Below are 13,153 nucleotides of genomic sequence, written 5' to 3' on the forward strand. Positions count from 1 at the left end.
AAAAGCCCAATTGGTGCGCTCTCAATTGCGTTGGAAAGTAGACATCCTGGGCTTTCCAGCAATGTATGATAGTCCATACTTTGCTCGAGATTTGATGGCCCAAACCGGCGTTCCAAGTCAGCTCAAGAATTTTGGCGTTTAACGCCGGAACTGGCACAAGAATGGGAGTTAAACGCCCAAACTGGCACAAAAGCTGGCGTTTAACTCCAAGAAAAGTCTCTACACATGAAAGCTTCAATGCTCAGCCCAAGCACACACCAAGTGGTCCCGGAAGTGGATTTTTATGTCATTTACTCATCTTTGTAAATCCTAAGCTACTAGTTCTCTACAAATAGGACCTTTTGCTATTGTATTTACATCTTTTGATCATTTTAGATCTTAGGATCATCTTTGGACGTTTAGTTCTTAGATCATTGGGAGGCTGGCCTCTCGGCCATGCCTAGACCTTGTTCTTATGTATTTTCAACGGTGGAGTTTCTACACACCATAGATTAAGGTGTGGAGCTCTGCTGTACCTCGAGTATTAATGCAATTACTATTGTTCTTCTATTCAATTCAGCTTATTCTTGTTCTAAGATATCACTTGTTCCTCAACTTGATGAATGTTATGATCCGTGACACTCATCATCATTCTCACCTATGAACGTGTGCCTGACAACCACCTCCGTTCTACCTTAGATTGAGTGAATATCTCTTGGATTCCTTAATCAGAATCTTCGTGGTATAAGCTAGAATTGATGGCGGCATTCAAGAGAATCCGGAAGGTCTAAACCTTGTCTGTGGTATTTTGAGTAGGATTCAAGGATTGAATGACTGTGACGAGCTTCATACTCGCGATTGTGGGGCGTTAGTGACAGACGCAAAAGAATCACTGGATTCTATTCCGACATGATCGAGAACCGACAGATGAATAGCCGTGCTGTGACAGAGCGCGTTGAACATTTTCACTGAGAGGATAGGACTGTAGCCATTGACAACGGTGATGCCCGACATACAGCTTGCCATGGAAAGGAGTAAGAAGGATTGGATGAAGACAATAGGAAAGCAGAGAGACAGAAAGGACAAAGCATCTCCATACGCTTATCTGAAATTCTCACCAATGAATTACATAAGTATCTCTATCTTTATTTTATGCTTTATTCATAAATCATCCATAACCATTTGAATCTGCCTGACTGAGATTTACAAGATGACCATAGCTTGCTTCATACCAACAATCTCCGTGGGATCGACCCTTACTCGCGTAAGGTTTATTACTTGGACGACCCAGTGCACTTGCTGGTTAGTTGTGCGAAGTTGTGATAAAGAGTTGAGATTGCAATTGAGCGTACCATGTTGATGGCGCCATTGATGATCACAATTTCGTGTACCAATCCACTGTTTCCTTGAAACGATCTGTTGATTCTTGTTGCGCTTGGCTATCATAAGTAGGATCATAGTGCTCTTGGATTGATGGATATGGAGATGGTGTATATTGAGGTGGTGGTTCTTGGGAGTAATTGGGGTGGAATTGAGGTGGTTCTATATATGGTTCATATGGTTCATAGGGTGGTTGGTATGGTAGATTTGGGTTAGAGTCATATAGAGGTGAATGGCAGAAAGGGGCTTGTGAGTATGGTGGTCTAAAGTCATGTTGAGGATATCTATCATTTTGGTATGCATTGTAGAATGGTCTTTGTCTGTGATATCTAGGAGGGTGTTGTTGCCTAAAGGGTTGATCAGATCCTCTTGGCTCCGTCCATCTTTGATTGCTTTGACCTTGATGCATATTCCTGTTATAGCTTCTTCTTCCTACAACATAGTTATAACCAGACTCATAGCCAAAGGGGTGAGAGTTTATAGTAGTGAGAGAAAATAAAAATAAAAACTAACAAAAAGAAAGTATTTTGAAAAAGATATAATTTTTGAAAAGGGATAAGATAAGATAAAAATTTTTAAAATCTGAATTTTTTTTAAATATTTACAATAACCAATAATAAAACACACGTTTGCAATTCTCCGGCAACGGCACCATTTTGAAGAGAAGATTTTTGCGTGGTCTAGAATTCAGAATAAATTCCCGTTGCAAGTATAGCTTCTAAACCAACAAAAGTCCTTTCTTACAAATGTTTTGGTTGTCACAAGTAACAAACCCCTTTAAAATTGATAACCGAGTATTTAAACCTTGGGTCGTCTTCTCAAGGAATTGCAGGGAAGTATTGGTTATGGAAAAGTATATTTTGGGGTTTTGAAAAGGGTTGAACAAGTAATGTAAAATAACAAGTCGTTAAAATAATAACTAATCAAGCTTTTGGCAAGGTATGAGAACTGGAGGTCCTATCCCGGTTATCCTTATCAATTGTGATGAGAATTGGATTTTTTTCCCACTAAGTCAACTTCTAACTATGAAGGTAAGACAAGTGGATGAATTCATTTTTATTCCTCAGGTCCTAGTCTTTCCTTGGGAAAGGCTAGAGTTATTGGAACTCGAATTAATTCTTGAAGAATTCCAATTTTCAGTCAACAATGAGTTTGATAACTCAAGAGTTACCAATTAATCAACCAAAGCCAAAAGGGAAGAAAATCTAAATTAAAATCATATATCTGAAAACATCTCAATAATGTATATTAAATAAGAAAATCAATCCTAACATGAAAAGTTCATAAGCCAATTGAGCAACATAAATCAGATACAAATGAAAGCATCAGAGTAAATGAAAGTAGAAGAGAAACATAAATTATTGAACCTGGTATGAAGAAACAATCCTAATGACTAAAAGAAATCCTAAATCCTAATCCTAAGAGAGAGGAGAGAACCTCTCTCTCTAAAAACTACATCTAAAATCTAAAATTGAATTATGATCTTATATGAATTGATGTCCTGAGTCTCTGTATGTTCCCGGACTTTAATCTGTGTTTCTGGACTAAAAACTAGGTTGAAATGCGGCCCAAAATCTGTGACAGCGACTTTTGTAATTCTGCAGATCACACTTGTCACGCGTCCGCGTCGTCCACGCGATTGCGTCACTCAGCATTTCCCGTACCACGCGTGCACGTCATCCACGCTTTCGCGTCGTTCGTGCAGCTTCCAATCCGCGCGGTCACGTCAGGCACGCGAGCGCGTCACGGTAATTCCTTCTATTTCGTGCGGTCGCGTGAGCCATGCGACCGCGTGACTTCTCGCTGGTCATCTCCTTAATTCCTTCTGTTCCTTCCATTTTTGCATGCTTCCTCTTCATTCCTTACGCCATCCCTGTCCTATGAAGCCTGAAACACTTAACATACAGATCACGTCATCGAATGGTACGAAGGAAGATAAAAACATACAACAAAAAGGTCCTTAGGAAGCAAATTATTAATCATAGGATATTTTTAGGAAGGAATTGTAAATACATGCAAATCATATGAATAAGTGGATGAAAAACTTGATAAAACCACTCAATAAAACACAATATAAACCATAAAATAGTGGTTTATCAGTGTGCGTCTTAATCTTTCCTTCTAATGTTCATTTAATATGTAAAAAAAACAGCAATTTACACCAAGCATTGGTAGCGCCTTACTTTATCAAACAAAAGAGTAAACATTACCTTAACCTGGTCATACGCTTGCTTCTTGGAATCCTTGCTCATTGTCTTCCAACTCTTTGCACAAATTGGTAATTGTTGAAAATCAGACCCCAATGTCCCCAAGAACCCGCTTGATAAACCACTATTTTATAGTTTATTGATGAGCGGATAATTTGTACCCTTTTTGGCATTGTTTTTAGTGTGTTTTTAGTATGATCTAGTTAGTTTTTAGTATATTTTTATTAGTTTTTAGTTAAAATTCACTTTTCTGGACTTTACTATGAGTTTGTGTGTTTTTCTGTGATTTCAGGTATTTTCTGGCTGAAATTGAGGGACCTGAGCAAAAATCTGATTCAGAGACTGAAAAGGACTGCAGATGCTGTTGGATTCTGACCTCCCTGCACTCGAAGTGGATTTTCTGGAGCTACAGAAGCCCAATTGGCGCGCTCTCAACGGCGTTGGAAAGTAGACATCCTGGGCTTTCCAGCAATATATGATAGTTCATACTTTGCCCAAGATTTGATGGCCCAAACCGGCGTTCAAAGTCACCCTCAGAAATTCCAGCGTTAAACGCCGGAACTGGCACCTAAATGGGAGTTAAACGCCCAAACTGGCATAAAAGCTGGCGTTTAACTCCAAGAAGAGTCTCTACACGAAATTGCTTCATTGCTCAGCCCAAGCACACACCAAGTGGGCCCGGAAGTGGATTTTTATGTCATTTACTCATCTCTGTACACCCTAGGCTACTAGTTTTCTATAAGTAGGACCTTTTACTATTGTATTAGAGAGCTTTTGATCATGTTTTTATGATTGAACTCACTTTGGGAGGCTGGCCATTCGGCCATGCCTAGACCTTGTTCTTATGTATTTTCAACGGTGGAGTTTCTACACACCATAGATTAAGGTGTGGAGCTCTGCTGTACCTCGAGTATTAATGCAATTACTATTGTTCTTCTATTCAATTCCGCTTGTTCTTTGTCCAAGATATCACTTGTTCTTCAACTTGATGAATGTGATGATCCGTGACACTCATCATCATTCTCACTTATGAACAAAGTGACTGACAACCACTTCTGTTCTACAAGCAATCAAGGCTCTAGTGAATATCTCTTGGATTCCTGATACACGATGCATGGTTGATCGCCTGACAACCGAGTGCTCGCCTGACAAACGAGCCAGCCATTCCGTGAGATCAGAGTCTTCGTGGTATAGGCGAGAACTGATGGCGGCATTCAAGAGAATCCGGAAGGTCTAACCTTGTCTGTGGTATTCTGAGTAGGATTCAATGATTGAATGACTGTGACGTGCTTCAAACTCCTAGCAGGCGGGGCGTTAGTGACAGACGCAAAAGAATCACTGGATTCTATTCCGGCCTGACCGAGAACCGACAGCTGATTAGCCATATGCTGTGACAGAGCATAGGAACATTTTCACTGAGAGGATGGGAGGTAGCCACTGACAACGGTGAAACCCTTGCATAAGCTTGCCATGGAAAGGAGTAAGAAGGATTGGATGAAGACAGTAGGAAAGCAGAGAGACGGAAGGGAAGGCATCTTCATACGCTTATCTGAAGTTCCTACCAATGAATTACATAAGTATCTCTATCTTTATCTTTATGCTTTATGCGTTTATTACCTATACCCATTTGTGTCTGCCTGACTAAGATTTACAAGGTGACCATAGCTTGCTTCATACCAACAATCTCCGTGGGATCGACCCTTACTCGCGTAAGGTTTATTACTTGGACGACCCAGTGCACTTGCTGGTCAGTTGTGCAAAGTTGTGTAGTGATCACAATTTCGCGCACCAAGTTTTTGGCGCCGTTGCCGGGGATTGTTCGAGTATGGACAACTGACGGTTCATCTTGTTGCTTAGATTAGGTATTTTTTTTCAGAGTTCTTAAGAATGAATTCTAGTGTTTCAAGGTGATATTCTTATCATCACCAAAGTTGATTGATCCTCATCAATTTAGCTCTTGAATGCAATGTCCTGCTGAAGCTTGGCTAGCTATGTCTAATTCCTTTAGACTAAAGCTTTAGACTAACATTGCATGATTCCTGGAATTCTCATTAAGAATTTTGATACCTTTATTTTCTTCTTCCACTTAATTTTCGAAAAATCCAAAAAAATTTCAAAATCATAAAATCCAAAAATTTCTTGTTTGAGTCTAGAGTCTCATGTTAATTTTGGTGTCAATTGCATGTTTCTATTCTTTTTGCATTCATGCATGTGTCTTCATTAATCTTCAAGTTGTTCTTGATGATTTTATTACTCTGATTTTTAATTCTCTTGACTTGAGTGTTTATATGTCTCATACGCATTCTCATTAGTGTCAGTAATATACAAACTGCTAAGTTTGGTGTCTTGCATGCATTGTTATTTGATTTTAGTTGCATTTTGATTATTAAAAATCCAAAAATATTTTTAATTTGTGTCTTCTCAAGTCAATAATACAGAGAATTGAAGATTCAGAACATACAGCAGAGGAATTGCACAGAAAAAGCTGGGCGTTCAAAACGCCCAGTGAAGAAGGACAGATTGGCGTTTAAACGCCAGCCAGGATACCTGGTTGGGCGTTTAACGCCCAAAAGGGTATAGTTTTGGGCATTAAACGCCAGAATGTGCACCATTCTGGGCGTTTAACGCCAGGATGGCACAAGGGGAAGAATTTTGTTTTCAAATCAATTTTTTTTCAAAGTTTTCAAAGTTTTTCAAAATCAAATCTTTTTCAAATCATATCTTTTCAATCAAATATTTTCAAAATCAATTTCTTTCCTTTTTCAAAGATACTTGCTAACAATTAATGATTTGATTAAACATTTCAAGTATGTTGCCTTTTCTGTTGAGAAAGGTTTAATGTTTGAATCATATCTTTTCTTGATAGCCAAGTTATTAATTTTTAAAATCAAATCTTTTTAAAATTGTTTTCAAATCATATCTTTTCAATCACATTTTTTTAAACCAATCATATCTTCTTAACCTCATCTTTTTCAAAATAGTTTTCAATCAAATCTTTTTGACTTCTAATTTCAAAATCCTTTTCAAAAAAACACTTGATTTCTTTCTCACTCTTATTTTCGAAAATTAATTAGTGTTTTTCAAAATGTTTTCAATTTCTTTAACTTAATTTTTGAAAATTCTCTTCCCCTCTTCCCACATCCTTTTATTTATGGAGTACCACTCCCTCTCAATGCACAATTCGAACTCTCTCTGATTTAGTTCGAATTCTTCTACCTCTTTCTTCTATTTTTCTGTTCTTCTGACACCTCAAGGAATCTCTATACTGTGACATAGAGGATTCCACATTTTCTTGTTCTCTTCTCTTTCATATGAGCAGGAGCAGAGACAAAGGCATTCTTGTTGAAGCTGACCCTGAACCTGAAAGGACCTTGAAGCGAAAGCTAAGAGAAGCTAAGGCACAATTCTCTGTAGAGGACCTAATAGAAATCTTCAAAGAAGAAGAAGACATGGCAGCTGAAAACAACAACAATGCAAACAATGCAAGGAAGGTGCTGGGTGACTTTACTGCACCTACTCCCGACTTCTATGGGAGAAGCATCTCTATCCCTGCCATTGGAGCAAACAACTTTGAGCTTAAGCCTCAATTAGTTTCTCTAATGCAACAGAATTGCAAGTTCCATGGACTTCCATTGGAAGATCCTCATCAGTTCTTAGCTGAATTCTTACAAATCTGTGACACTGTCAAGACTAATGGGGTAGACCCTGAGGTCTATAGACTTATGCTATTCCCTTTTGCTGTAAGAGACAGAGCTAGGACATGGTTGGACTCACAACCTAAAGAAAGCCTGGACTCATGGGAAAAGCTAGTCAATGCCTTCTTAGCAAAGTTCTTTCCACCTCAAAAATTGAGTAAGCTTAGAGTGGAAGTCCAAACCTTCAGACAGAAGGATGGAGAATCCCTCTATGAAGCTTGGGAAAGATACAAACAATTGATCAGAAAGTGTCCATCTGACATGCTTTCTGAATGGAGCATCATAGGTATTTTCTATGATGGTCTCTCTGAACTATCCAAGATGTCTTTGGATAGCTCTGCTGGAGGATCTCTTCATTTGAAGAAGACGCCTACAGAAGCTCAAGAGCTAATTGAAATGGTTGCAAATAACCAATTCATGTACACTTCTGAAAGGAATCCTGTGAACAATGGGACTAATCAGAAGAAAGGAGTTCTTGAGATTGATGCTCTGAATACCATTCTGGCTCAGAACAAGATATTGACTCAACAAGTCAATTTGATCTCTCAAAGTCTGTCTGGAATGCAAAATGCACCAAGCAGTACTAAGGATGCTTCATCTGAAGAAGAAGCCTATGATCCTGAGAACCCTTCAATGGAAGAGGTGAATTACCTAGGAGAACCCTATGGAAACACCTATAATTCTTCATGGAGAAATCACCCAAATTTCTCATGGAAGAATCAAGAGAGACCTCAACAAGGTTTCAATAACAATAATGGTGGAAGAAATAGGTTTAGCAATGGCAAGCCTTTTCCATCATCTTCTCAGCAACAGACAGAGAATTCTAAGCAGAACCCCTCTGACTTAGCAACCATGGTCTCTGATCTGATCAAAACCACTCAAAGTTTCATGACTGAAACAAGGTCCTCCATTAGGAATTTGGAGGCACAAGTGGGACAATTGAGCAAGAAAGTTACTGAACTCCCTCCTAGTACTCTCCCCAGCAACACAGAAGAAAATCCAAAAGGAGAGTGCAAGGCCATCAATATGGCCAAATTTGGAGAGGAAGGAGAGGAAGTGAACGCCACTGAGGAAGACCTCAATGGGCGTGCACTGACCTCCATTGAGCTCCCCAATGAGGAACCATGGGAATCTGAGGCTCAAAATGAGACCATAGAGATTCCATTGGACTTACTTCTGCCTTTCATGAGCTCTGATGAGTATTCTTCCTCTGAAGAGGATGAGTATGTCACTGAAGAGCAAGTTGCTAAATACCTTGGAGCAATCATGAAGCTAAATGACAAGTTATTTGGAAATGAGACTTGGGAGAATGAACCTCCTTTGCTCACCAAAGAACTGGATGACTTGTCTAGGCAGAAACTGCCTCAAAAGAGACAAGACCCTGGGAAGTTTTCAATACCTTGTACCATAGGCACCATGACCTTCAAGAAGGCTCTGTGTGACTTAGGGTCAAGTGTAAACCTCATGCCTCTCTCTGTAATGGAGAAGCTAGGGATCTTTGAGGTGCAAGCTACAAGAATCTCATTAGAGATGGCAGACAACTCAAGAAAACAAGCTCATGGACTTGTAGAGGATGTTTTGGTGAAGATTGAAGACCATTACATCCCTGCTGATTTCATAGTCCTAGAGACTGGGAAGTGCATGGATGAATCCATCATCCTTGGCAGACCCTTCCTAGCCACAGCAAAGGCTGTGATTGATGTTGATAGAGGTGAACTGATCATTCAAGTGAATGAAGAATCCTTTGTGTTTAAGGCTCAAGGATATCCCTCTGTCACCATGGAGAGGAAGCATGAAGGGCTTCTCTCAAATCAGAGTCAAACAGAGCCCCCACAGTCAAACTCTAAGTTTGGTGTTGGGAGGCCACAACCAAACTCTAAGTTTGGTGTTGAACCCCCACATTCAAACTCTAAGTTTGGTGTTGGGAGGTTCCAACATTGCTCTGAGAAAATGTGAGGCTCCATGAGAGCCATCTGTCAAGCTACTAACATTAAAGAAGCGCTTGTTGGGAGGCAACCCAATGTTATATTTTATCTATTTTCTTTTGTTATTTTATGTTTTTTGTAGGTTGATGATCATGAGAAGTCACAAAATCAATTGAAAAAGCAAAAACAGAATGAAAAACAGGAAGAAACACAGCACACCCTGGAGGAAGAACCCACTGGCATTTAAACACCAGTGAGGCTAGCAGTTGGGCGTTTAACGCCCAGTCTGGCACCATTCTGGGCGTTTAACGCCAGAAAGGGGCACCAGACTGGCGTTAAACGCCAGAAAAGGGCAAGAACCTGGCGTTAAACGCCAGGAATGGGCACCAGCCCGGCGTTTAACGCCAGAAATGGCTCAAAACGTGATTTTGAATGCCATTTGGTGCAGGGATGACTTTTCCTTGACACCACAGGATCTGTGGACCCCACAGGATCCCCACCAACCCCACCACTCTCTCTCTCTTCTTCACCCATTCACCAATCACCTCAACTCCTCTTCCCCAAAAAAATACTTCACCTATCAAATCCCATCTTTCTCTTCACCACTCACATCCATCCTCCATAAAACCCCACCTACCTCACCATTCAAATTCAAACCACTTTCCCTCCCAAACCCACCCATCAATGGCCGAACCATGACCCCCCTCTCCTATATAAACCCTTCTTCACCCCTTCATTTTCACACAACCTAAACACCACTTCTCCCCCTCTTTGGCCGAACACATAGCCATTCCCTTCTTCCTCATTTCTTCTTCTTCTACTCTCTTTTGCTCGAGGACGAGCAAACCTTTTAAGTTTGGTGTGGTAAAAGCGTTGCTTTTTCGTTTTTCCATAACCATTTATGGCATCCAAGGCCGGAGAAACCTCTAGAAAGAGGAAAGGGAAGGCAAAAGCTTCCACCTCCGAGTCATGGGAGATGGAGAGATTCATCTCAAGGGTGCATCAAGACCACTTCTATGAAGTTGTGGCCTTGAAGAAGGTGATCCCCGAGGTCCCTTTTTCACTCAAAAAGGGTGAATATCCGGAGATCCGACATGAGATCCGAAGAAGAGGTTGGGAAGTCCTTACCAATCCCATTCAACAAGTCGGAATCTTGATGGTTCAAGAGTTCTATGCCAATGCATGGATCACCAAGAACCATGATCAAAGTGTGAACCCGAATCCAAAGAATTATCTTACTATGGTTCGGGGGAAATACTTGGATTTTAGTCCGGAAAGTGTAAGGTTGGCATTCAATTTGCCCATGATGCAAGGAGATGAACACCCTTACACTAAAAGGGTCAACTTTGATCAAAGGTTGGACCAAGTCCTCACAGTCATATGTGAAGAGGGCGCACAATGGAAGAGAGATTCAAGAGGCAAGCCGGTTCAATTGAGAAGGCATGACCTTAAGCCCATGGCTAGAGGATGGTTGGAGTTTATCCAACGCTCAATCATTCCCACTAGCAACCGGTCCGAAGTTACTCTAGACCGGGCCATCATGATTCATAGCATCATGATTGGAGAAGAAGTGGAAGTTCATGAGGTTATAGCCCAAGAACTCTATAAGGTGGCGGACAAGTCCTCTACCTTAGCAAGGTTAGCCTTTCCTCATCTCATTTGTCACCTCTGTTATTCAGTTGGTGTGGACATAGAGGGAGACATCCCCATTGATGAGGATAAACCCATCACTAAGAAGAGGATGGAGCACACAAGAGACCCCACTCATCATGAGATCCCTGAGATGCCTCAAGGGATGCACTTTCCTCCACAAAACTATTGGGAGCAACTGAACACCTCCCTAGGAGAACTAAGTTCCAACATGGGACAACTAAGGGTGGAGCATCAAGAACACTCCATCATCCTCCATGAAATTAGAGAAGATCAAAGAATCATGAGAGAGGAGCAACAAAGACAAGGAAGAGACATTGAGGAGCTCAAGCACTCCATAGGATCTTCAAGAGGAAGAAAGAGCCGCCATCACTAAGGTGGACCCGTTCTTTAATCTCCTTGTTCTTTATTTCCTGTTTTTCGAAAATTATGCTTTGTGTTTATCTATGTTCGTGTCTTGTGATCATTAGTGTCTTAGTGTCTATGCCTTAAAGTTATGAATGTCCTATGAATCCATCACCTTTCTTAAATAAAAAAATTTGTTCTTAATTGAAAAAGAAAAAGAATTGCATGAATTTTGAATTTTATAGCAGTTTAATTATTTTGATGTGGTGGCATTACTTTTGTCTTCTGAATGTATGCTTAAACAGTGTATATGTCTTTTGAATTTGTGGTTCATGAATGTTGGCTCTTGAAAGAATGATGAAAAAGGAGACATGTTACTGAGGATCTGAAAAATCATAAAAATGATTCTGGAAGCAAGAAAAAGCAGTGAATACAAAAAAAAAGAAGAGGCGAAAAAAAAACCGAAAAAAAAGAGAAAGAGAAAAAGAAAGAGAAAAAGAAAGAATAAAGTTGTGATCCAAGGCAAAAAGAGTGTGCTTAAGAACCCTGGACACCTCTAATTGGGGACTCTAGCAAAGCTGAGTCACAATCTGAAAAGGTTCACCCAATTATGTGTCTGTGGCATGTATGTATCCGGTGGTAATACTGGAAGACAGAGTGCTTTGGGCCATGGCCAAGACTCAATAAGTAGCTGTGTTCAAGAATCATCATACTTAACTAGGAGAATCAATAATACTATCTGGATTCTGAGTTCCTAAAGAAGCCAATCATTCTGAGTTTCAAAGGATAGAGTGAGATGCCAAAACTGTTCAGAGGCAAAAAGCTAAAAGCCCCGCTCATCTAATTAATACTGATCTTCATAGATGTTTTTGGAGTTCATTGCATATTCTCTTCTTTTTATCTTATTTGATCTTCAGTTGCTTGAGGACAAGCAACGATTTAAGTTTGGTGTTGTGATGAGCGGATAATTTGTACCCTTTTTGGCATTATTTTTAGTGTGTTTTTAGTATGATCTAGTTAGTTTTTAGTATATTTTTATTAGTTTTTAGTTAAAATTCACTTTTCTGGACTTTACTATGAGTTTGTGTGTTTTTCTGTGATTTCAGGTATTTTCTGGCTGAAATTGAGGGACCTGAGCAAAAATCTGATTCAGAGACTGAAAAGGACTGCAGATGCTGTTGGATTCTGACCTCCCTGCACTCGAAGTGGATTTTCTGGAGCTACAGAAGCCCAATTGGCGCGCTCTCAACGGCGTTGGAAATTAGACATCCTGGGCTTTCCAGCAATATATGATAGTCTATATTTTGCCCAAGATTTGATGGCCCAAACCGGCGTTCAAAGTCACCCTCAGAAATTCCAGCGTTAAACGCCGGAACTGGCACCTAAATGGGAGTTAAACGCCCAAACTGGCATAAAAGCTGGCGTTTAACTCCAAGAAGGTCTCTACACGAAATTGCTTCATTGCTCACTCAAGCACACACCAAGTGGGCCCGGAAGTGGATTTTATGTCATTTACTCATCTCTGTACACCCTAGGCTACTAGTTTTCTATAAGTAGGACCTTTTACTATTGTATTAGAGAGCTTTTGATCATGTTTTTATGATTGAACTCACTTTGGGAGGCTGGCCATTCGGCCATGCCTAGACCTTGTTCTTATGTATTTTCAACGGTAGAGTTTCTACACACCATAGATTAAGGTGTGGAGCTCTGCTGTATCTCGAGTATTAATGCAATTACTATTGTTCTTCTATTCAATTCCGCTTGTTCTTTGTCCAAGATATCACTTGTTCTTCAACTTGATGAATGTGATGATCCGTGACACTCATCATCATTCTCACTTATGAACAAAGTGACTGACAACCACTTCTGTTCTACAAGCAATCAAGGCTCTAGTGAATATCTCTTGGATTCCTGATACACGATGCATGGTTGATCGCCTGACAACCGAGTGCTCGCCTGACAAACGAGCCAG

General features: G+C 40.2%; 1 non-coding gene across 1 annotated transcript; it reads right to left on the reverse strand.

Moving 5' to 3' along the window:
- Positions 1-7,420: 7,420 nt before the first annotated feature.
- Positions 7,421-7,524, reverse strand: LOC130953363 (small nucleolar RNA R71). Its single transcript, XR_009075538.1, has one exon. It is a non-coding gene; the product is annotated as a small nucleolar RNA R71 (small nucleolar RNA).
- Between the last annotated feature and the right edge of the window lie 5,629 nt (positions 7,525-13,153).

This window comes from Arachis stenosperma, chromosome 1, assembly GCF_014773155.1.
Source record: "Arachis stenosperma cultivar V10309 chromosome 1, arast.V10309.gnm1.PFL2, whole genome shotgun sequence".
Taxonomy (NCBI): domain Eukaryota; kingdom Viridiplantae; phylum Streptophyta; class Magnoliopsida; order Fabales; family Fabaceae; genus Arachis; species Arachis stenosperma.